The following is a 25,247-nucleotide window of genomic DNA, read 5'->3' on the forward strand; positions in this document are numbered from 1 at the left end:
CTTCTGTAAAGTGCCTGTTAGCCCATTCAACATTTTTGCCCATCTTTTTCTTATTGATAGAGTTTAAGAGTTCTTCATACATTCTGAATATGTGTGTGTGTATATAATCTCACTCTGTCTTGTCTTTTTACTCTCCTTAGCATGTGTTCTGATAAATTAAATTAATTAGCATTAATGAAACTCAATTTACCAATAATTCCCTTTGTGGTTAATGCTCTTCAGTCCTGTTGTAAGATATCTCCCTATCTCAAGTCATGAAGATATTTTACTATGAAAAAGTTTAGACCTTTATTTTCTTACCTTCACATATAGATCTATAAACTGTTTGAGGGTAACTTTTATGTGGCATAAGATGGGTCACTTTTCTTCTTTGAATTTGCAATGATATCAGTATTGATTAATGAAAATGCCATCTTTCACTGTGTTCCTAGAATTGACCAGACTTGGAGATTACACATCATGGTGAGTTAACTTTTCCACCATCTGTCTGTCACTACACTGAATTAAAACTCCCTGAGCACATACTCTATGTTCTTTCTTACCACAGCCTAATGTCATTCCTGGCACATAATTTAGGTTCACATCAAATATTTGTCTATGTATGAATCTTATTCATAAATCTTACTATATATTAAACTTCTGGAAGTCTATGAACCGCCCCCCATTGCGTATAAACTATACACATCTGTGTGCTCACAGACACACATATGTGCATGTACATGTGCAGGTATGAACACACACATCCCACATACACAAACCACACACATGCACACACCCCCCACACAGCCATACATATACACATACACTATGTATACACACATACACACACACCACACACCACATACCTACCATACACACATACCACAAATGCCACACACACATATACACCACACACACATACACCATAGACATACATACACATACACACCGCATACACACATACCTGTGCACACCACACACATACACACACCACATATACATACACCACACACACACCACACCACACACACCTAAACATAACCTCACCCACCAGCATATTCCACATACACACGCCACACCATATGCACATACACACCATGCACACTATACACACTCACACAAACACCACACATGCACACCACACACACACCTGCTCACACACCCTGTTTCACATTGCATTATTAAGCTCTCTGCAAATGGTATTTTTAAATGAAAAGAACACAATATTATGAATAATTTAGATATATAATTTATTAAGCACTGATGTCAATGATATTAACCTTTTTGGGATTTACAATTACACATCAAATCAACTGACTAAATGAGTTGCTATATCGCACAGTCTCTATCTGAGCTCAGAGCCCCTTTACGATTTGCTATGCAGCATCAAATCTGTAAATGTTTTATCAACAATGCTAAGAATTTAAATTTATATCTATAAAAAGTGTCATCATGCATAGATGGATTCCATTTAAGTTAAAGTAAGCTTAGAAACACATCTATCGTAATATGTAGTATATCAGATAGCTTAGATCCCCAGCTGAGCATAACTAAGGTACCTCAGTCTTCTAAACTCAGTGACACAGTAATCAACAAAAATTAACCATCTTGGTGGAAATAAAATCCTATGAATAGTGCACATTTTAACTGACCTCTAGATTTTTAATGTCCAAAGCTTTCCGAAAATGAATGTGTCAGCTTTCTTCGAAAATCTATGATGTCAAGGGGGATATGCCCTTCCAGCTCTGGAACTGACATATTCCTGAAAGATTCCTTCTAATCCCACTGATCTAAAATAAACCAGAAAATGAGTGTCAATTTTCTTCAAATTATTTCCCACAGTGAATTTTAGAAGGGGAAGTGGAACCTAATCCATCATCTCTCTGATTAGTATCACATGATTGCACCAGGTGAGAAGGGACCTGGCAGTGGAGGTGCCTCACCTCATCTCCTGTCTCTGTGCTGTCTTGCAAAGCGCAGATGCCTGTGTGTCACTTTACAGCCACTGGACATATTCTTTTCTTCATTTCTGTTTTTCTTTAACAGCAGCAACAACCGGGTTGTACTTCCTGTGTAACCAAATATAGGCAGCACACCATTTTACGTGAAATCCAGTATTTTATTACATATCTCAAGAGTACAAACATAAAGATGCTGCATCTAAAAAAAAAAAATGGGCTACTAGCAGAGTTGGTGAAGTAACTCTTTTCACAATATTCCAGTAAAATTTTATATTTTTAATTATATCTCTTGTCTCAGTATGTGATAACTACACTAACTAATTTGAGAATTTATTGATACACAAAAGGCTGATAAACCTCTGAGCATCTAAATTGATTAATAAAGAAAATACATGTTTCTTTGAACATCTCCTTTGATTAGTCCCCTTCAGTTTAAATCACATTGAGAAAGGAGAGTCACATTACCTTAAATAGAGTAAGACTACTTTATATATATATTATATATTATAATATATATTATAATATTATTATATATTATATATATAATTATGACTGGCTAATATGAGTGACAAATTGATTTAAGAATAGCAATGACTTGCTAAGATAATTCTTAATGCTTAGTAAAAACATCATGCTACTTTAAACTTAAGAAATTCTGGGATGTCATTAAAGAGCAGAAAAATCATGAACTTAATGAAAGGAGACTTCGGGTTCCATGTGACATCTTGCCAGGAGACATTCCACAGCTGCTCCCAGCCCCACGCCTGTATACCATGAAGGTAACCCTGATGATGACTGATGATAACAAACATTAGAGCATTTAGGATATGCCAGATACTGAGCCACACACTTTACACATGTGAGCTGCGTTAGTCTTTACAATGCTCCTCTGAGACTGTAGCTATTATCATCCCCATTTTACCGGTGAGGAAGCTAATAGCTATTGATAGGTAATTGGAGTAATGCCATCCAGCCACTGCGAATCTGGGATTTATTAAAACCCAGAATGTCTGCCTCAAAGTCTATGCTCTAGTATCCAGCTATACTATTTCTTACAGGTTTGTACTAGACCTAAAATAATGATACAACTTATTGCCCAAGCAGAACACACTTGAGGCAAAGGGTAATCTGGATGGGACACTAGGTGGAAAGGGAAAAACCTGGACTCTCCCAGAAAAAACAGTATGCATTTTTTTCTCTTGAAGGCACACAGGTGATAGTTCATAGGGAGGTTGCAACTGGGGGGTTGGTGTTCACCTTTGGAAATTTCTTCCTCCCAAAATATCACATGGCCATGTAATGGTGGCAGGGGGAATATCATAGAGGACAAGAGAATAAAAATTGCAAAGCAAAGCTATTTAAAGCAGGGATTGACAGGTCGCCATGGCATTAACTCATATTCCAGATGAGAGATCTGAATGCGGGGTTGGATGAGCAGACATCTGGACAGAAAGAAGAGTAAAGGCAATATTGAGCATCCACTCTCTTGACAGTTACAACCTCTGGATAGAAGTGGGCTAGACTAAGTTTAGTTTTAACTGAAGTCCTTGGGCAAACTGTATCAGATGCATGTTTCTGAGCCCCATCTAGACCTTGAGGGAATGGCTTGATAATCAGCATTTTTAACAAGCAACTCAATTAACTATTAGGCAACTTAACATTTAAGAATTGTAACCCTTTACTGGAAACTCCACTGTGGCAGGGGTTTCATCTTAGCCAGGACCATAATTTTGTATATGTACATGCTCAATCAATTTTTGTCAAATAAGTTAATGCATATGTGAATTACTTGATTAAGTAATTTGGTAATTTTAATGAGCATTCTGATTCCATTTTTTGATGTTTGACAGCTTGTAAGCCTCACTTTTCTCTCTTTCCAGTCTGTCCTACATCTGGCCAAGCTGATAAGAGATCCTGGGGGATTCAATTCATGTAAGCCACTAACTGCATGGCAACTTTGTCCCCAGCCTTACTCCTACCCATCATAAAAACCCAGGCTATCGAGCCATGAGAAGTCATAGTGGAACTTTAAATACATAATACTAAGTAATAAAAAATCAATGTGAAAAGGCTACATACCATATGGTTTCAACTCTTTGATGTTCTGGAAAAGGCAAAACCATGGAGACAGTAAAAAAAACCAACTAATGGACCTCAGAGGCCAGATTAGGATCCATAGCTTGATGTTAAAGGTCTGTCCTCTATTTTTTACTGAAATCCAAATATTTATGACTTGCCGTGAAAAAGAAAATCCTATGCTCTTATATAATATTTGTTCTCATTAGATAAATGTAATAAAAATATGTTGAAGAACTTAAAATAGTTACAAATAGTATTAAAAACAAGAGTTTCTGTATTTTATTTTTACTGTTTTGGTATGTGAGCTAATATTTTATTTTTCTTATTGCTCTTATAACATATCTTGTTTCAGACAATGAGCAACAGACAAGCCCTCCTGTGATCCCTGAAGAAAGAGACACAAATGATCTGTGCTCAGCATTCACCCTGGCTTTCTGTCAGGGAGCACACTGCAAACTGTGAAACAGAGACAGGGAAGTAGGTACTAATCCAAACAAAGCAAATTTACGGAGTTTAGGAGACCAAGTTCAGAATTCAAGAATTCTGAGGTAGCTGAAAGTTGCAAAGGGAGCCATGCAGATAAAAAGGCTCCAGAAATCTGGGACAGGATGTGTCTCATGGAGTGTCTGCTGAATATGAAGATACACATATATCTAATGAAACTGTGTGAGAGCAAAGACCAGCCGGGTAGTTGTGAGATGAATTGTTCTGGGAATCATTTGAGTTTCCAGCAGGCTGAATGCAGAACTTGGGTTAATCATTTGGAGTATCTAGAAGAAACTCTAGAAGGGCAGCACTTCATTAGTCTAGAACAAAGCTAACAAACAACCTTTAAAAGTTCAAAAAGTATCAACACAACCAAAAAACTCCTAACTTTTTAGGTCAAAGCCCAACACCCTGTGATAGATGACATTAAAATTCAGATAGTCCCATAAAAATCTATTACATTGTATAATGCTGAATGCACTCATTGTCTTGATTTGAACATCACACACTGCACACATATTGATATTCAATGCCGTGCCCAACAGATATGTACAATCAACTATGTTCCAATAAAAATAAATAAATAGAATAATAAAATAAAACTCAGAAACTAAACAGCATAACATTAGCAATGACTCAAACACAAGCACTTATTAAATAGAAATGCAAACAATGCAGACAAATTTGACCCATAATTAGGAGAAAAATGATAGAGGTAATGATATTTTTAAAAAAGAGGGAGGATACTAAAGTACCTATTGAAAGCTGGCATAATTAGCTCAAGGAAAACATAAATATAAGTGGGAAAAAAGAAAAATAGTTTTAAATGCAACTTAGATAAAAATTACAGTATCTGAAATTGAAAGACACTGGGTAAGATTACCAAAAATTAGAGACTGCACAATAAAAGTTTTGTTAACTTGATGACATATCAGTAGAAATTCCCTAAAATGAAGCACAGAGAAAAAAGAAATTAAGCCAATACTACTAATAATAAAAATATGAGAGCTAAGGCTCAGTAATTTGGGGGACAAAAATATCAAATGGTAATTGTTGTCCAAGTAGGAGAGAAGACAGAGGCAGGTGGAACAAGCAAACAAACAAAGGTGTAGAAATAATAGTCAGCATTTTATTTTTAACTTTGGTAAAAAATATAAAACAGAACATATCCAAGAACTCAATGAACACCAAGCAAAATATGTAAAAAGGAAAACATTCATTTCTCTACAATAGCCAAATTCCTGAAAATCACTGACAAACAGAAAAATCTTAAATTGAGCCAGACAGAATAAGTAAAGAATTCACTTTTTACAAGCCGAAGAAGAAACCACAGCCTTATCAGAAACACTGCACACCAGGAAGCAGATAGGATGACGTCAAGCTGTCAACCGAGAATTTAATAGTCAGTAAAAAAATCTTTCAAAATTAAAGTTTTTGAATGTTAACATTTTTATAAGTATATAGTTGTATCTAATTGTTTTAGTTTTTAATTCCCTAATGATAAATGATGTTGAGTATCATCTACTTATAGTCCATCTTCATAATTTCTTTTTTGTTTATAGAGACATAATTGATTGTACATATTTGCGAGCTTCAGCATTGAATATTGATACCTGTGTGCAATATGTGATGCTCAAACGAGGATAATTAGTACATTCAACATTACACGATGGAATCATTTTTTATGTCCTTTAACCAATTTCTCACTAAACTCCCTCCCCTTTCCTCTTTCCCTCCTCCAATGGCTTCAATACTATTCTTACCTTTTGAAAGTTCAACATGTTACTGTGATTGTTGCATCTTTCTTTCTTTTTTATTTGTTTATTTTCTTAGCACCCACTTATGAGTGAAGATATGTGATATTTTTCTTTCTATGCCTGGCTTATTTCACTAACATCATTTTCTCCAAGTTCATCCATGAAGCTGTGAATGGCAGAATTTCATTCTTTTTTATGGCAGAGTAATAGTCCATTGTGTAAAAATATGTTATTTTCCTTAACCAGTAGTCCATTGTCAGGAAAGTGGAGTTGGTTTGGTCAGGCCCTCTTGCCTCATATCTGGCTGGATATGATTCAGCACATCCACTGCAAACAAGTTACTTAAAAGTAGAGTTAGTGTGTATGCGTGCCTGTGTACCCCTTGGCTCTTTGCTGCTACTGTGTACTTCTTTCAGAGCCAAGGCAGTGGCTCTGAACCGCTGGTAGGTAGAGCTCGTGTCCGAAAAATAAAGCATGTCCACTTTGCTGGAGGCTGCTCAGTATTTCTTTCACCTACCTGGCTCAGGACCTGCACAGGACAGGGTAGAAGGGTCTGTGATCCAGCCCGACAATTGGTGTAGCTGTCATCAAGATTCTGAGCAGGTAAGGGAACCACTAGACCCTCAGGATGGGGAGGAAATGTGGCTAACTTTGGGTATGTGGTACCTGGTAGCCACTTTCCAGTTGACCAGGGTCTGGCTGTTGCTCACTGTACTACAAGTCAACAAGGACTAGGCACTCCATGAAGTGGTGTGGCTTTGAGATCTGCAGCAGAAAGCAGACTTGTTGGAAGTGAAGGTACTTGTCCTGGAGGCTGAGGTACAGTGAAAGGTCACCCCTGTTCCTGAAGCTGAGAGTAATGACAACCCTGAGGTGAGTTGGGGAACCTGTGTGTCTCCTTGAATGACCCGTTGTGCATCAGAAACAGGCAAACCCCTAGCTGCTTGGCTCCTGCATTTGTGGGACCTAGGGGTGGATGGCAAATGTACAGTGAGTGTTAGCATTCATGGATACCAGCACAGAATGTAGCCTGATACATGGCAACCCTGATAAGTTTCCAGGGCCCACAGTGAATGTTGATAGCTATGGAGGACATTCTATTACTTTTAAAGCTGTGTTCTTGCTTCTGGACATAGGACAATTGCCACCTCATGTATATACGGTGTATGTATCTCCTATAGCTGAATACATCTTGGGTGTATATGTACTTTATGGGTTACACCTGCAAACAATAGCTAGAAAATTCTGGCTGCTGTTATAGACAGTGAATCCTGTGTTATGAGGACATGCTAAACATGACCCACAGGTATTACCCAAGCCAACACATGTGGTCAGTGTGAAACAGTATTGCTTGCCAGGAGGATGTGCATAGATAGGTGGCACTACATTGGAGCTAGAAAAGTTTGGCATCATTCACCTCACACACAGTCCCTTTAACACCCCAGTATGGCCAGGGAAAAACCTGCTGGTACCTGGAGGATGACTGTGGACTATCGAGAACTGAACAAAGTAGTGCCTCCTTTGCATGCAGCTGTGCCTTCAGTTCACAACTTAATGGATCAGCTGAAGACTCACCTAAGAACTTATAATTATGTACTGGACCTTGCAAATGTTTTTTTCTCTATCCCAATGTTGGCTGACAGCCAAGATCAATTTGCCTTCACCTGGGAGGGAAGGCAATAGACTTTTCAAGTGTTGCCCCAAGGCTACCTGCATAGCCCAACAATCTGTCATGATTTAATGGCTAGGGACCTAGCCAGGTGGACTAGGCCCAGTATAGTTACAATGTTTCATTACATAGATAATGTCTTACTAACCTCTGATTCTCTTGCAGATTTAACCAAGGCAGCTCCAACACTGCTAGGTAATTTGCAACAATATGAGTGGGCTGTATACAAGGGTCTTACCCCTTGGATATGTACTTGGAAATATCAAGGGTGGATGGTAGGCTACAGACCCCTGTGGGGACAAGCAATGTGGCAAGAGTCATGGGAATTAGGCCATGGAAAGGAAGTAAGTCTTTTCCATGTCACAAGACACTTCGCTTCAGCCAGTCCACACAATGATGAAGCCAATGCATTGGCTAAAGTAAGATAGCTGGAGAAAGCTCCAACAGCTGATGTAGCTGGGTGACTACACTAGAGAATGCAACGTGCTGGTTGATGGCTTGCCGGGTGCTGCATAAACCCAAGAAAGAATGCCCTGAAGGGCAGATGTACCCTTGATAGCTCACCAGGTGCTGCATGCAGACAGTCAGAAAACCTGAGAGGAGGATGCTCCTGACATGGTGACAGGTGGATCTTGTGGGATCACTGCCAAAGTCAGAAAACTACAGGTATATCTTCACAGCTGCTGATATGACTACTGGTCTTCTGTTTGTATGGTCTAGTAAGGCCCCAGACCGGGTAAGCATTATTAAGGTGTTGAATAGCCTTACAGCCATGTCCAGTGGGCTCCTGGTCATAGAGAGTGATAATGGAACCCACTTTACTGGACATGAAGTACAGAAGTGGGCTTCTCAGTGGTTCATTCAGTGGAAGTTACATGTGCTGTATCACCCCTAGGCACTGGGAATGATTGAATAGTTAAATAGTATTCTGAAAAAGGGACTAAGGCTATTTGCCCAACCCCCATGCCTGAAGGGGTGGACATGGCAGTTATGGCCGACAGTCAGGATCTGAAATGAGAGACCCCACAAGGGCAGGCCCTCTTCAGAGGAGGCTCTGCTGCATAGAGCCACAGCACCTGTTCCTGCAACCATTCTTTCCAGGATGGTAAGCTGGCATGTATTCTGCCAGAGAGATGAGAACTCCCTCTATTAGTGCCAATGACCTTATTGTCTTTTTGCCATAGTGTTGTGGCTGCAGGCACCAGAGTAGACTGGACAGAATCATAAATTCATTTGGCCAATGTGTCTGTTTGCTGAGCATGCACTGAATTTCCTGCCAGTGTGGCTGCAGGATTCTTGTGGAAAATCACCCAAATGGTGACTACAAACCAGACATGTGTATTGGTTGGGTTTTCATGGCTAATGAAAGGCTAGTTGAAAGGATAGAGCTACAGGGACAAGCCTAGAGGAGTACTGAACATACAATAAGTACAGAGGTTATATAGATGCAAGGTCAGCCATCCTCACTAAGGGAACACTGTGGAAGATCTCAGATGCATAGATTGTACAGCGAGAGACCCTGAAAGGGTGGAGTGTGAGGAAAGTGGAGTTGGTTTGGTCAGGCCTTCTTGCCTCATATCTGGCTGGGTATGATTTAGCACATCCATTGTAAACAAGTAGAGTAACATGTAAGAGTAGAGTCAGTGTGCATGTGCGCCTGTGTACCCCTTGGCTCATTGCTGTTGCTGTGTACTTCTTTCAGTATGGAAGGCAGCAGCTCTGAACCACTGGTTAGTGGAGCTCACATCTGAAAAATAAAGCATGTCCACTTTGCTGGCAGCTGCTCAGTTCTTTCTTTCATCCCCCTGGCTCAGGACCTGCACAGGTTGGGGTAGAAGGGTCTGTGATTGGGCCTGTCATCCATCAGTGGACATTTAGGTTGATTCCAACTCTTGGTTATTGTAAATAGAGCTGCAATAAACATGGGAGTGCAGGTGTTCCTTCAATATGATGATTTCCATTCCTTTGGGTATACATCCAGCAGTGGGATTGCTGGGTCACATGGCAGTTCTATCTGTAGTCGTTTGAAGAACCTCCATACTGTTTTCCGTGATGGCTGCACTAATTCACAGTCCCACCAACAGTGCAGGAGGGTTCCCCTTTCCCCACATCCTTGCTGGCATTTGATATTCTCTGTCTTTTTGATAATAGTCAGTTTAACTGGGGAGAGATGGTATCTCAATATGGTCTTGATTTGCATTTCCCTGATGCTGAGTGATGTTGAGCATTTTTCCTAGGCCTGCTGGACATTTGTATGCCTTCATTTGAGAAATGTCTGTTCTGTTCCTTTGCCCCCTTTTTAACTGAGTTACTTGATTTTTACCGTAAAGTTGTTTGAGTCCCTTATATATTCTGGATATTAATCTGCTGTTGGATGCATAGTTTCCAGATATTTTCTCCCATTCTGTAAGTTGTCTTTTCATTCTCTCATTTCTTTCTTTTGCTGTGCAGAAACTTTTTAGTTTGATATAATCTTATTTGTTTATTTTTTTATCTGTTGCCTGTGCTTCTGGGGTCATACTCATAAAGTCTATACCCATCATAAAGTCCTTTATATTCTGGATATTTTTTCTTGTTTCGTGTGTTCTCGAATTGAGTCTTCTCTTGTCTCTTCAAGTTTTCTTAAGATCATTGCTCAGAATTCCTTTTCAGATATTTCATGGATTCTCTGTTCTATGCAGCCTGGTTTTGAGTATTTCCATATCCCTTTGTTGGTATCATGTCTTCTTGTTTGTTTATAGTTCTAGCATTTTTTCTTTGTTGTTTGGTCATCTGATAGAAGACTTGCTTCTTCTATTCCTCTGGGGTTGGTTACGAGGATAAAGATTTCCTCTTGTATTTGCAGGCTCTACTGGGTGATTCTTCCTATATCAGTGTAGCTGAGTGAGTGGCAGGTTGCTTGTAGTGTTGCCCTGGCTGTTACTGTGGTGATGAACTGTCCTTGCAGTGACAGTAGGTGTGTTGGTGGCTATATTACACCACCTTGGTTCCTGTTCCAGCTTTCTGTGGCCATAGACTGAGCCCCTGGTTCTGCACAGGTCTCAGCTCATCTGAGACAGAGTCTGTCTTGCACCTCTTTCAGCTGAAATTCATTATATATTTTGATCACACTGGATCTCTGTCCATGTGATGGAAGATACAGAGGATGGTTTGTACTATAAGACTCCAATTAAATCTCAGCCTTTTGGTGGGAGTGTATGTCTGGCCTGTGACTTTGACCAAGATTTTTTCTTGTATGTCTTTCTTCCCCATTCTCTCACCCTTGTGTGAGTCAGGGAGGCTGGGGGCACAATCTTGAGAGGGATAGCATTCCACCATGGCTTTGGACAAGATGCTGGGATAGTCCAGGACAGTCCAGGACAGTCTGGGACCCTGGAAAGCAGGCATTTCTTATAGAAAAGATTCTCAGGACATTTCATAAGGATTTCTCTTCCTTCCCTTTGCTAGAGAAACCAGGGAATCTTTCTCAGATATTCACCATTAAATGTGTTGTGGCCTCTCTCTGGTAAAGCTCAGAAATGTGGGGTGGATCCTCATGACTCCTTTCAAGAGTTTGTCATTCTTACAAGTTAATAGTCAGCCTCCACAATTCATCAGAATTGCCATTTAAGTGTGCCTGCCATTTTTTGGCTCCCTCGGCCTCTGCTCCATGCAAGCAGGGATCAGCTGTAACTCTGAGTTCTCCTGTCTCTCCAGGTCTCAAGGTAGCAGTTTACTTTGTGACCTCTGTTCTCTGATGGGCATAAGAAAATATATTGATTTCAGTTTCACCATATTTTTCTTGTTGCTGGGAAATGAGTGACAGCCTCCAAGGTAAAAATATTTGAGATGAATCTAAAAGTCCTTAGTTGCTTTTCAATTAGCAAAATGTTATTTCCCAGAAATTTATTTTGACTCTATTCTATTGCCTCGAATGAAAATCTTTTCTCTGACTGCTTCTAGGATCTTCTTTTCTTTTGCAATTTAACTATGATATATCACCCAAATGTAGATTTTTCAAAACAAAGAATATAATGCTGAGAATTAGCAAAGTAATTGCCAATTTTGGGGGGCAGGGTGGAGATTTTGATAGCTTGCGTATTAAAGCTTTAGAGGAAGACCTCGCCAATAGTTGGATTAATGATATTTGAAAGTCTGCTATTTCATTTTATCTTCTTGCATCTAGGCTTTAGTCTTTTTTATTACAGTGAATTATTTTGCCTGTAGGAAATCATCCTTGTCCCATGACATGCAATCCTATTTCCATCCAGATGCCCCACTGTCCTGAAGGGAGTTAGTTACCTGACTTAAGCTCAACCATTCACTCACTCCTTCCTTCTCTGACATTTAACTTGAAAATGAAGTGCCATCATGGAATAAAATTGGCTGTCAGTCATTTACACCCACTACAGTGCTCTGATGAATGTGTTCATTAGGTCTTCCTATCTGGATTCCTAGAGAACTTCTGCGTCCTGATCTGGCTGGTCTCCAGATACATCCTGGCTGTATCTCCAGCTCTTGTGTTGTTGCTGCTGGGGCTGCTGTTTGTTTGAGCTATTATACATCTTTCCACTAAGTTACTTTACCTGCTTGTTGTTGCATAACTTATTCTGGTGTTTAATATCTCCTGTTTAAAGCCTAATATCTGCTGTTTAATATCATGGTATTGATACATGACTAATGAGTGACATGTAAGTCTCAAGATTCTTATGAAAGCGTTTGTGTTTTTCATTCTTAAGCAATGATGGAAAACCTACAAGTGTCATGCACTGTTCCCTTATTATACACATAAAAATAAAAATTGCCTTCTCAGATTATTGGGAAGTTATTTTCCACTGGATTTCATAAACATATACATGGGGCTTTTAACACTGACTTTGTTCCCCAAACTATCCAAAGAAAGTGAAAAACTGCTAAATACATAAACATCCAACCCACTCAACTTGTTCATTTCTGCTGAATCTTTGTCATACAATACTGTAGAGGAGCCACTTGACTTCCCAAGCTGTAAGATTCTGAAAATGCTTTATTCATTTTGTTCCCAACTCTGTCCTGTATACATGTCCCTCAGACATGACCCTCCAAACACACAAACAAACACATATCAACAGTGAAGAAAAGCAACTGCACAGACTCTGTAAATCACCACCTCTGGCTGAGGAAACTTACCTGGGCTTCTCTTGCTGCCATTTTGAACTTTACAACATCAATCATTAGTTCACTCTGTCTGCTAAACAAAGGCTTTGCATCTTGCCTCATCTTCCTTTTTTTATAATTTGGATGAGGAAATCTAGATATATTTTCTTTGTGACTGATGGAGGACACTGTCTTTGATAACCACCCACAAAGGCTCCATCGTAAACAGGTCACTTCACCCATCCATATAGGTACCTGGGCTCCTAAAAGTCTGGATGCATGCCTGCTCCCAACCCCACCTCACTTTACCTGTACTAAATATCAGAAAATTGTCTCATCTGTTAGAATATCAATCACAGTGTCTGACCTTTCTCCTTTTACTTGAAGTATAACTATAGTCATCCTAATTTTAAAAACACTTTGAAAAATGAAAAGATTGAATCATACCTCAAAAATGTTATTATCCGACCATTAATGAAAAAGAACCAAAATTAAAATTTTTAACAACAACAACAACAGCAACAAAAATCCCAACAAGGCATTCTCTAGGACCTAGGACCTGTGAACCAACTGCTTAATCAAGATATGATTGAGCCCCTACTGTTAACCAGCCATGGGATAGTTTCAAGGTATAGAAATATAAGAAAAATAAGCTTCTTGTCTTTGAGAAGTCTACCAGTGTGAGAGAAGATGATCCTGCAAAGGCAGAAAAATCATGTTGTTGATAATATTTAAACTGAGAAAGCAAAAACCACCATAAAATTTTGTATAATCAACCCTTTAAAAATACACACAAAAAAATGTTCATTTTGAAGTGTAGTTTAAGAAATCGTAAGTTTTCCTTAAAATAATCCACCATTATGAGAGTAGATACTTATTAAAATGCAACATTGAAAGAAAACTTCCTCCTTTTGAGTATACGTGTGTATTAATATGTATGTACAGGTACAAATATATGTATAAATATGCAGACTATGGTGTAATTGTCCTACTTGATACTTAATTACATTAGGTCATTCCAATGTGCTACATTATAGCAAAATTTATTAGTAAGTGAAATTGAGTTGGGTATTTTTTTTTAAATTTTGTTGAATATTTGTTTGTTTAAATCCCCAAGAATCTAAATTTAAGTTGCTGTTTATATTGAAGTTGGGACGCCATAGCTACCAATAAATCATAATAGTAAAAAAAATTGATTGCGCTAGAGATTGATTTTGTGGGCAACTGCCATTTTTCTCTACACAAGTTATTTTAAGGGCCAATGTATTTTACACAAATATGTGGTAGTTTTAAACTTTATGACTCAAAATGGATTTATAAATACCATTTTTCACAGATACATTTTTTGAACAACAAAGTACAAAACTATTTAAATAGATATCATGAAAGCAAAAGTAATCAGTTTTAATTACGATTATATAAAAGTCTACTATATTCATGTCAACTAATAACTTTTTTAAATGTTTTTTTACTTGTAAAAATGGACTCTATTTTGAGAAAGATATTTAATTCCCTAGAAGTGTATGAATTGTAAATACTTTTTGACAAAGCTCTGAATTAAATGATCTATTTATCTATTATATTACTTTTAACAAGATTTTTAAAAATATACTTTTAGAGGTTAGATTTCTGCAAAAATATTTACTCTGCTCATGTCTATTCTGAATCCCTTATTTCAGTATTTTTCTAAATTAAATAAAAACTATAAATATGCTATTCATGTGACCATAAGTGAATATAATGTATATTTTGTAAAACACTGGTTTCAGGAAGAACTAGCACATTAAAAATAGAACACAATATAAAATTTGAAGGCAGGCGGTACCAGTATGAGACCGAGCAGGTAGGCCTCGCTACTGCCAGACCCTATCCCCAGTCTGGCTGAGTGTGTGCTGACCACAGAGTCACCCTCCTGCAAAGGCCCAAGAGCCACAGAGAATACACACCCTGTGGCGCCAGCAGGCACTTGAGCAGGTAGGCCTCACTGCCACTGGACCCTATCTCCAGCCTGGCAGAGTGCATGCTGACCAGAGGGGTGCCAACCCGGAGAGGCCCGAGACCCACAGAGACCACATGTGCTGCAGTGCCAGCACGCAACTGACCACACACTGAGGCAGCCATGCCAAATTGACAGCCCCAGCAGGATCCTAGCCAGACAATAGGGTTGAATGAGTGGACCATGAAATCCCCTGCCACAATGACTAAACATCAAAGGAAAGATACCAGAAATATGAAAAATCAAGAAAGCACACCACCAAAGGGTAATAACTTTGAAGCTCTAGATCCTATAGAACAAGAAGCCCTTGAAAGGTCTGACAAGGAATTTCGAGTGATAATTCTAAGGAAACTAAATGAGATACAAGAAAAGTTAGCTAGACAACACAATGAAATGAGGAAAAGTGTACAGGACCTGAAAGAAGAAATGTATAAGGAAATCAATGGCCTGAAAAAGAATGCAACAGAGCTTTCCAAGCTGAAGAATTCATTCAATGAAATAAAAAACACAACAGAGAGTTTAACCAGCAGGCTTCCAGAAGCAGAAGAAAGAACTTCTGACCTTGAAGATGGGCTGTTTGAAATAACACAGGCAGACAAAAAAAAAAAAGAAAAAAAAAGAAAAAAGAATAAAAAACATTGAAGAAAATCTAAGAGAGATATCAGACAACCTTAAGTGCTCAAATATCTGAGGCATGGGTATTCCAGAAGGGGAGGAAAAAGGAGATTGCATTGAAAACATATTCATCAAAATAGTAGCAGAAAACTTCCCAGGTATAGGAAAAGACACAGATCTTCAGATTCAGGAAGCTCAAAGATCCCCAAATGTATTCAACCCAAAAAGGTCCTCTCCAAGACATGTTATAGTCAAATTGGCAAAACTCAAAGACAAAGAGAGAATCTTAAAAGCTGCAAGAGAGAAGTGTCAAGTCACCTATAAGGGAGCCCCAATCAGACTAACATCAGACTTTTCATCACAAACCCTAAAAGCAAGAAAGGAGTGGGATGATATATTCAAAACATTAAAAGACAGAGATTGTGAGCCAATAATACTCTACACCACAAGGCTATCCTTCCAAAATGAAGGGCAAATAGTATATTTCTCAGACAAACAAAAACTTTGGGAGTTCACTACCACATGACCACCCTATAAGAAATTCTCAAGCGAGTACTGGGTTTGGTACCTGAGAAAAAACTACCATTGCCATAAAAACTCAAGAAAAATCAAAACCCACTAGTAAAATAAAAATGCCAACAATGAAGAGAAAAAATAAGTTTATCTACAACCCAAGAAACAAACAAATACAGAAGACAAACAGTAAATCAGAAAGAAAGTAACAAAAAATACTTAAGACATTGAAACAAAAATCAATAAAATGCTAGGAGTAAATCAACACTTTTCAATAACAACTCTTAATGTAAAAGGATTAAAATATGCAATCAAAAGACACAGACTGACTGACTGGATTAAAAAGATGGACCCAACTATATGCTGTCTTCAAGAGACCCACCTTACTTATAAAGACTCACGTAGACTAAGAGTGAAAGGATGGGAAAAGATTTACCATGCAAACAGAAGTGAAAAATGAGCTGGAGTAGCTATTCTCATATGTGATAAAATAGACTTTAAACTAAAAACCATAAAAAGAGATAATGAGGGCCACTACATAATTATAAAAGGATTCATCCATCAATAAGACATAACAATCATAAATATTTATTCACTCAATGTTGGAGCAGCCAGATTTATAAAGCAAACTCTATTAGAGCTAAAGAAGGAAATGGACACTAATACCATAACAGGAGGGGACCTGAACACCCCACTATCAATTTTGGAGAGATCATCAAGGCAAAGAATCAGCAGAGAAACACAAGAGCTAAACAACACTCTAGCCCAATTGGACTTGGCAGATATCTACAGGACATTCCATCAAACTGTTGCTTTGCATCCCATGGATTTGTAAACCCTCTTCCCTTTGGTGACTGAGCCACAAAAAGATTACTCAAAGCCCATTTCTTCTGAGCAGTGAGAAGCCCCAAAGGGGATAATATCCCAGAACCCTCAAGAGAGAGGCATTCTTTCTTTTTGGGAAATTAACCAAGAACTGGGGTTCTTGCACTGCATTTATTCTCCAGGCCAGGAAATTACGGGAAAAGAACATAAGTGGGGTTATAGTTTAACAATATAGGCTGGTAGCATTCAGTAAAACAAGCAAGATGACATTCCATAAAGCAGTTTGCAAGTCAATTCACCAACAAAAGCTTGATCTTAGAAAACATTCTCTCTCCCTACAGAAATTTCCCAGTATCTTTACATACAAATCAGTAACTTGTCTATCTTTGAGCCAGCAACCTTGCTGGCTGTGTTACAATTCTTTATCTTACAACAGAGACTTTTAGCCTGGGGAAAGTTTCTCGTCTTTGCAAGGTGAACATTTTATATGCACTTTTAAGAAGTTAAGTTAAACCTGAAACTGCAGGGAAATAGAATCTGTTAAATATACTTGCTTTACAAATGAGAGTATACTCTACTTCCAACAACCTCAGAATACTCATTCTTCTCATCAGCAGATGGATCATTCTCCAGGATAGATCATGTTAGGTCATAAATCAAGTCTCAACAAATTAAAAAAAAATTGGCATTATCCCATGTATTTTTTTCAGACTACAATAGATTAAAATTAGAAATCAATAACAAATGAAATTCTGGAAACTATACAAACACATGGAAATTAAACACCATTCTACTTAATGACATATAGGTCCAAGAATAAATCAAACAGGAAATCAAAACATTTATTGAAATTAATGAAAACAATAATACATCATACGAAAACCTGTGGTATACTGCAAAAGCAGTACCAAGGGGGAACTTTATTGCACTAAATGCTTACTTCAGAAGAATGGAAAGGTGGCATGTGAGCAACCTAATACTTCACCCTAAAGAAATAGTAAAACAAGAATAATCCAAACCCAAAGTTAGCAAATGGAAAGAAATTAAGATCAGAGCAGAACTTAAAGAAACTGAAACCCAAAAAATGATACAAAAAACAATGAATAAAAAGTTTGTTTTTTGAAAAGATAAATATAATTGACAAACCATTAGCATGGCTAACTAAAGAAAGAAGAGATAAGACCCAAATAACAAAAATTAGAAATGAAAAGGTGATATTACAACAGATACCTCTGAAATACAAGGAATCATTAGAGACTACTATAAACAACTATATGCCAACAAATTTGAAAATCTGGAGAAAATGGGTAAATTCCTGGGCACAAAAAAACTACCAAAAGTGAGCCAAGATGATGCAGAAAATCTGAATAAATCAATAACAATAAATGACATTGAAGCTGTTGTCAGAAGACTCCCAACAAAGAAAAGCCCAGGACCTGATGTGTTCACAGCAGAATTCTACCAAACATTCAGAGAGGAATTGACAACAGTTCTCTACAAACTATTCCAAAAGATTGAAAGAGAGGCAATTCTCCCAAACTCGTTCTATGAAGCAAATGTCCCCCTGATGCTAAAACTAGGTAAAGATACAACAAAAAAAGAAAACTACAAGCCAATATCCTTGATGAATATAGATGCAAAAATACTCAAAAAAATACTAGCTAACAGAATACAGCAAGACATATGCAAAATTATACACCAAGATCAAGTGGGATTCATCCCAGGGCTGCAAGGTTGATTCAACATACACAAATCAATACATGTGATACACCATATCAATAAAATTAAACACAAGGTCCATATGATCATCTCTATAGATGCTAAAAAAAGCATTTGATAAAATTCAACACTCATTCATGTTAAAGACAGTCTACATGTTAGGTATAGATGGAAAGTATCTCAACCTAATTAAAGCCATATATGATAAACCCACTGCCAATATCAACCTGAATGATATTGAACACAAACTAGACATGGATGCCCACTCTCTTGACTCCATTCAATACAGTGTTGGAAATACTAGCCAGAGCAATCAGAGAAGAGAAGGAAATAAAGGGCATCCAGATTGGAAAAGATGATGTCAAACTGTCCCTGTTTGCAGATGACATGATCCTATAAATTGAATAGCCTAAAGCCTCTACACACACACACACACAAAATAAATAAATAAATAAATAAAATAAAAACTCTTGGAAGCTGATAAATTATTTCAGCAAAGTTGCAGGATACAAAATCAACACACAAAAATCAGTACCATTTCTTTTCTCCAAAAGTGAACATGCAGAAAGAGAAATCAAGAAAGCTAGCCCATTTACAATAGCCACCAAAAAAATAAAATACTGAGAAATAGAGTTATCCAAGGATGTGAAAAATCTCTATAATGAGATTTGCAAACCACTGTTGAAAGAAATTAAAGAGGACACAAGAAGATGGAAAGATATCCCATGCTCTTGGATTGGTAGAATCAACATTGAGAAAATGTGAATACTACCCTAAGAGATATACAAATTGAATGCAATCCCCATCAAAATTCCAGTGACATTTTTCTCAGAAATGGAAAAAAATAATCCAGACATTTAAATGGAATAACAAAATACTATGCATAGCCAAAGCAATTCTGAGCAAAACAAAATAAAGCTGGAGGCATAGCACTACCTGACTTTAAACTATACTATAAAGCTATAATAACCAAAACAGCATAGTACTGCCATAAAATAGACATTCTGATCATTGGAAGAGAATAGATAATCTAGAAATCAATCCACACACCTAAAGCCATCTGATCTTTGACAAAGGCACCAAGCCTATACACTGGGGAAGAGACTGCCTCTTCAGCAAATGGTGCTGGGATAACTGGATAACCATATGCAGGAGAATGAAACTAGAACTGTACCTCACCATATACTAAAATCAACTCAAAATGGATTAAAGAATTAAATGTACACCCTGAAACAATAAAACTTCTTAAAGAAAACATAGGAGAAACACTTCAGGAAGTAAGACTGGGCACAGACTTCACCAATATGACTCCCAAAACATGGGCAACCAAAGGAAAAATAAACAAATGGGATTATAACCAATTAAAAAGCTTCTGCAACGGAAAAGAAAAAATTAACAGATATAAAAGACAACCAACAGAGTGGGAAGAAATATTGCAACATTTACATCTGACAAAGGATTAATATCCAGGATATACAAGGAACTGAAACAACTTTACAACAAAAAAAAGAAGTAACCCTATTAAAAATGGGCAAAAGAGCTAAATAGCTATTTCTCAAAGGAAGATACTCGAATGGCCAACAGACAAATGAAAAAATGCTCAACATCACTCAGCATTCAGGAAATGCAAATCAAAACCACCCCATTGAGGATGGCTAATATCCAAAAGACAGTGAATGATAAATATTCTGGCAAGGTTGCAGAGAAAAAATTAACTCTCATACACTGTTGGTCGGACTCCAAAATGGTGCAGCCTCTATGGAAAATGGCATGGAGGTTCCCCAAACAATTGCAGATAGATCTACCATATGACCAAGCTATCCCACTGCTGGGAATATACCCAGAGGAATGGAAATCATGAAGTCAAAGGTATACCTGTTCTCCAATGTTCATTGCAGCACTCTTTACAATAGCTAAGAGTTGGAATCTGCCCAAATGTCCATCATCAGATGAGTGGATAAGGAAACTGTGGTATATCTACACAATGGAATACTACTCTGCTATAAAAAAGAATGAAATACTGCCATTTGCAACAACATAGATTGACCTAGAGAGAATTATATTAAGTGAAACTAGTCAGACACAGAAAGAGAAATATCACATGTTCTCACTTATTTGTGGGAGCTAAAAATAAACAAATAAATACACAAATAAATGGGGGAAGGGAAGAAGACACAACAATTACAATTCCTTGAAGTTGGTATGACAAGTGAAAAGATGTGAGGTTGTTGGGAGGAAGGGGGGAGAGGGAAGAGGGGGTAATGTTTCAATAATGGGTTACAATAATTAACCACCTTGATATTGACAAAATAAAATTAAATTTAAAAAGGAAAAAAATTATTTGAAAGCAACAAAGTTGTGGTTAGGATCATGATCTACAGAATTTTCTGTGAATTTAAAATCCAAAATTCAGTACTGGGCAAGGTAAATCAGCCTTTATGCCTCAGTTTCAATTTGTAAATGGGCAAAATGGTAGTGCACTAGTTTATTTTGTTTGGGAGGTGAAATAAGCTAATAAAAGTAACACATGGAAAAGTAACTGACATGTAAAGTTCATTAATTATTAGTGCCTTTGACTCAAGATGACATTTTTCTCTGTTTTGTTTTATTGCAAGCACTATCAAGATATATGAAGTCACCTTGTATTTATAATATGATCTTTAAAAAATTGAACTATCCTTTTTAGGAATCAAATAAGGATCCTTTAGAATACTGAAAATATATTTAAAAATATAAGTGGAATGCCATCTTTTCCATATGATAATGGTGCTGACATTTAATATTAAAGTATATTTATGTTAAAAATTTATTTTAAAATTTACAGAATTGCGAACTCTGTTCTCCAATCCACTACCTTTGGAAGTATCTTCTTTCCACAGACCACAGAATTCTTTTAGTCTGCCTTAATGCTCTAAATTTATAAAGTACATTGCACCAGTAGAAAACTACGTGAAAACTACCAGAAGGACTAGATAATATATCAAGAGATAAAAATTCATGGAAAAATGCAAGTAACCACTGAAGCATTGACAATGAGTCTCATTTGGTAAAATGCTTTTATAAACAAAAACATAAGGAGTGTTGTCTGTGCTCAAATCAATGGCCTCTTGGTCTAGTTCTTTGTCTCTAACAGGGCAGCACTAGAAAGCTTGGTAACTTTGCACACTGCACTCCACGTTAACACTTGTCTAAATTTTCTTACTGCGAAATGTAGACTTAATACGGTTCTTTATTTTCCTTTCATTTCTGTAGGACACCCATAATTTTGCTGACTTTTCAGTATCATTGCTTCTTCAAGAAATAGTCTGTATTTGTCTCTTGGTTTACCCCCAATGTCATGAATAAGAATAGAAAAAAAAAATACTGTCATTTTTTAACTTAATTTTCTCCCAGTTACATTACCCACTGCCTACACTGAAATGAATCTCTGTCATTGTCCTTTAAATAATTATAATTACTTCCCATAGCACATTAGAATTTCCTTGCATTTTGACTATCTATTTTAGGATATTATGCGGGTGTTCCTTAAAACTTGGATACCTCAGTATAAACATTTTCAAGATTTTTTTTAATAAAAATATCAAGTAAGTTTTACTCTGGCACCAGTTTATGTGGAAATGCATGTGTTTCTGGTAGCTATTGTCCCATCAAATAAAGTCTTTCCAATGTTTTACAGTTTAGAATTCACAACTTAAGAGATCAGTATTCTTATTTCCTCCTTCTCCCTCATCTTCCTCCTCTTCCATTGTTTTATTCTAGGTTGTCTACTGTATTCTGTTTGTTGGAAGATGTGGTGAGACATACCATTCTCAGACTTTTCTTGTTTTTGATAGCTGGCAGCTTTACACAGTAGCTAAATTCTGTCAAGCTACTATGAGTCAGGAACAAGAAGTTGAATGAAAGAATAAAAAGAACAGTTTTTGTTTTGTTTTGTCTGCTTTTGTAATTCTAGAAGCATCCCTGATCATTTATCAATGTGAAACTACAATTTTACATTTAAAAGGTAACAGTTTATCTGATTCTTAAGATACTTAAAAAAAAATACCATAAGCCTTTTTTATTAATATAGATTTTGAAGCTAAGACATTCTAAAAACCCCCACCTCATGGAGCACCTTCAGAGACAAATATACAGAACGTGAGATGAATTTGGGACCTTGAACTTTAATGCAGATTCTTGTGTCACAATAACAGTATCCAAGAGTTGAGTTCAAGCTTTCTCATTTTCTACATCTCGGGTGCTACTGAGTATTTGAGAGGGGTCTGTGACCAACCTCTTCTCTTGTGAGACAATTTGTGGGGCTCAGGCATAGATGATATTATGCCTAGATAAACTGCAACCAAGTTCAGACAACACTGTACATTACTTTGTACATGATCTTGGGAAGGCAAAGAGTTTTGTAGAAAAAAAATCTTCCTACATAAGATCAGTGTGCTTAAAATAGAAGTTTTGAGACAGCCTCCCGAAGTTGTATGTATATTTGTACCAAAGAGCAATTGAAATTTTGTGCATCAGCAAAAAGGTCAGAAAAGTGGCTGTAGTCATATCTAGACAATGTGAGGAAGCTGGTGATTGGGGTGAAAGGAAAGCTGAAAGACTGGTCTTTTCCTAAGAACCAGAGAATACATGGGTAACTTGAACACATCCCTAGATACCAGCAGGCATGGCTGCCAAGATCAGAATAAACCAGAGTTCTTTTTCAGAGTGTGGCAGTGGAGAACAAAGATCAGTCATGTATGTTCCAGATCTCCCCTTAGTCAAACTTTAATTATGATTAAATTAGCATAAGTATGCACCTCTGGGGAAAAAGTGGGAGAGAGGAAACTCTGAAAAAACTGAATGTAATTGTGCAATTACAAAGAAAACACTGAAATCTCTGGGTTTATTGTTTATTGACTACATAAAACATTATGCAAACAGACCAAAAGAGACTTGGAATAGAAATAAATTGATACAGAAGACTGCATTTACATTTTGACTACCTGATCATTCATCTTGAAAATATGCCTATGGCTCTCTTTAGAAACCAGTTACTAGCACATAGGAAGTTGATTATTACTTTTGCCACATAGCTCTGTTATTTTATGAAACTGCTTTTGGCATATATAATTATAAAAACCAAAGTTGGGAATCCTGAAAACATAGTGTGAGTTTGAGTTTTCCTTCATTCTCATCTTAAATGCTGTCTCAGCCCACTCTGTCACGTGGCTGACTAGACTTCCTTTTTCAGAACCCATGTTTGTTTTCTGCAGTGTAAGCTGTTCTGGGCACTTGCTAGTGTTCTGCAGCCTTACTGGTGTTTGGTAAAAATGTTTCTGATTGTTTGAAGCTTGTCCTAAACCACATTTAAATACTTAAAAAGTAATTTCTGTCTTTTAGCCTAACTATTATAAGGAAGGTAAAATTTTCTTAACATAACATTAACTCAAATTATATTTGCAGATGAGGATTACTTTGGTTCACATTGCCCCTACTCAAATATAGAAAAGATTTATAAGAATAATAATACAAAATTAGGCAAGAGTTTCACAGTCTCACTGCTGTGGACACTTAATATTCTTGAGTGGTTCCTATCCAGCTGTGTAGAAAATGCTTTTTTTTAAGCTGTCTTTTTCATTCCAATGTATTCCCCTAAACCATTTTGAGAAGTATAATATTAGAATATCACTAATTTAAACCTAAATGTAAATGATGGCTAACTTTATAAACTGGCAGTTGCCAAATGATGTTTCAGTATCTATACAGCAAAATGTTGATTTTCTTTGGAGGGCAAAAAAGTTTTTGCTTCTTTAAGAACCAGCTGGATTACACACACACAGTGTTAGAACTAACAAATTCAGCAAAGTTGCAGATAAAAGTCAGCATCAAATCACTTATGTTTTTATACACTAACAGTGATAAATCTAAAAGAAACTTAAGAAAATAATTACATTTAAATAGTAGCAGAAAAAAATAAAATACTTAGAATTAAACTTAACTGAAGAGATAAATTAAAAATACAATAAAAACTACAAAATGTCACTGAAATATTTTTTTTTTAAAAAAGCACAAATAAATGGAAAGACATCTCCTTTTCATGGATTAGGAGACTTATTGTTCTTAAGAGGTCAATGCTACAAAAGTGATTTACAGTTCAGTGTTATCCCATCAGAATTCCAATGATGTTTGTTGCAAAAGTAGAAAAATCCATTCTAAAATTCATATGGAATTTCAAAGGACCCTGAATAGCCAAAACAATCTTAAAAAAAATAAAAAAGAAGAAACTTAAAATTTTCACATATCTTGATTTCAAAGCTTTCTACAAAGCTACGGTAATCAAAACAGTGTGGTACTGGCATAAACCCAGATATATAGACCAATGAAATGGAATAGAGAACCGAGAAATAAACTCTCATACTCGAATATATGAGTAGAGTCAAATAATTTTCAACAAGTTCCAAGAGCACTCAACTGGGAAAGGACACACTTTTCAGCCAAATGATGTTGAGAAGACCTGGATAGCCACACGCAAAAAAATGAAGTTAGACACTTAC

The sequence above is a fragment of the Cynocephalus volans genome, chromosome 1, assembly GCF_027409185.1.
Source record: "Cynocephalus volans isolate mCynVol1 chromosome 1, mCynVol1.pri, whole genome shotgun sequence".
NCBI classification, from domain to species: Eukaryota; Metazoa; Chordata; class Mammalia; order Dermoptera; family Cynocephalidae; genus Cynocephalus; species Cynocephalus volans.